Source organism: Pediculus humanus, genomic scaffold (genome assembly GCF_000006295.1).
Source record: "Pediculus humanus corporis 1103172107866 genomic scaffold, whole genome shotgun sequence".
In the NCBI taxonomy this organism is placed as follows: domain Eukaryota; kingdom Metazoa; phylum Arthropoda; class Insecta; order Psocodea; family Pediculidae; genus Pediculus; species Pediculus humanus.
In genome coordinates, this window is record NW_002987445.1 from 579,397 (window position 1) to 581,761 (window position 2,365).

A 2,365-nucleotide genomic window follows, 5' to 3' on the forward strand; every position below is an offset into this window, starting at 1 on the left:
TAAAATCGTTTCGACAACTACTTTTTCAATAAAATTATTACATTTAAGAGTATACGATGAACCTATTATCATTATTATTGTTTTATTTAAACACAAAATTTCTCGTTTCGATATATTATTTCAAATAATAATAATAATAATGATGATGATGATGATGATAAAATTACGCGCACGGGCCGTCGCGAAAAATTAATTTGAAAAGAAAAAAATTAGAAATGAAATTTTATTTATATAACAAACTATTAAATTTATTATTATTGATATTAAAAAGTCTATCGGATTAAAAACGAACAAATCTTTTTTAATATTAACAAACAACAACAGGAACAACAAACAACAACAACAAAAACGTAAAAGTAATTTATTTTACTTAAACGGATTTTCTTTCATTTATTTTTTTGTTAATGTTGTCAAGTTTTACCGGATTTTATTAAGAGGAACGGAAAGAAAATTATTAAAAACTTTTTCCCGTCAATTTTCTATATTATCATTATCATTATTTTTTTTTCAAATTGTGACGTATCGATATGACGTCACGTAGCCGAATAAAAAAATTAAATTGAATTAAAAACACTTCTCGGTAATTTTATTATTATTTTTATGATTCCGCGCGCAAAAAAAAAACATTTCGCCGTTTATCGTGACGACATTTTTTTTTTTAATAACGACGGAAAATTATTGTTATTATCATTTACGCATATTTGAATGATAAAACAAATTTTTTTAAAACGAATAATAATAATAATAATAATAATTAAAGTTTTATTTTTTTAAAAGGATGAATAAACTTGGTGTAAATGTTGATTAATTCCCACGCACATGAAATATTTATCAAAGAGTGATAACACTGATAAGGATATATATACTTTTTTTATATATATAAATGTCGCTTTAAATCAAATGAAGGGAGGAGAGAGGAGGAAGAGGAGAAAGGGGAGAAAGGGAAGAAAGGGGAAGAAAACCATTTCGTAAATTAAAATTTTTTCTATTTTTTTTTTTATAAATAAAAAATTTCCGAATAAAAATTTTGACCGCATGTATCACAAAAAGGCACCTGAGTTAAATTTTAAATGTTTAGTGACCTAGTTTAATGCATTATTGATTACGTGAATTTTAACCGGAATTAAATGATAATGATGATAATAATAATAATGATGATGATAAAAATGATCAAGGATTCGAAGGATTTTAAATTAATTCGGTCGTTTTGTTTTTTTTCCCGATATTAATTATTTTATTTATTTATTTTAAAGAATTTTTTTTTTTTTTGAAGGGGAAGGGAGGGGAAGGGTGAGGTTAGAGAATAAAAAAAAAATTTTCTTTAAAATACCTCGAAAGAGTTTCTTTTCTTTTTTTTTTGTTTAATTAAAAACGAAAAGTTTGACTAAAAAAAAAAAAAAAAAAGAAGAAAAGTTTAGCAAAATTTAGGAGAGAAACACCGAAAAATACAGACAACAAAAAGTTTTGTTGTGTATTATAGACTTTTCTTTCTTTCTTTATTATTATTATTATTATTATTTCCGATGAAAAGATTATAAAACGAGTTATCTTTTCTCTTTATAAATTACAAAGCACGAGTTTAAAAAAAAAAAAAAAGGAAAAAAGTTTGTTGTTGTTGTTTGTTTTTTTATTTTTATTTTTAGTACAAAGAGGAATCATTTTTGTATCGGTTAATTAACTTGAATATCAGGTTGTTTCGTTTGTTCGGTTTTCCTTTTTATTTTTTCGATTATTTTAAACTTAAGTAAGAAATACAACCTAATACATATATCGATCGGATGTTTTATTTAATTCGTTTCTTTTTTTTTTATTGAGGTCAAAGGTTAAAAAGTTGTAAATTTTTTTTTCCACATCACTCACTCTACGTTTGTCGTAATTTTTTTTGTAAGACGTCTTAAAAATCTTATTAATTTTTTTTTTTTAATGAAAGGAAATCTCCGAAGATTTTATTTAAATAAAAAAAAATAATTAATAATAATAATAATAATAATAATTGTAATCAAAGAGTGATAATTATTATTATTTTCTTCGTAGAAATTTGATATCCTTGTAATTTTTCCTTTTTTTTCTTTTTTTTTTAATTGTATAAAAATTTTAATTTTACTCTTTCGAACGTTTTTTTTTCCTTTTTTTCTCCTTTTATTATTATTATCCACCATTAAACACGACAAGGCTACTTGTCGGAGTTTTTAAGTATTTATCCGAGGTTTCTACCCGATTCCTTAGGGACAAATACTCGAATTTCGGTGGTGCCACTTATTATAAGATAGCACCACATCAATTCTTGAAGGTCTTCCTGAGTCCGTCTTTTTCGATGGGAACGATTTGTCTCCTGAACTGGGCTCCGGTGACTAACATCTTGGAG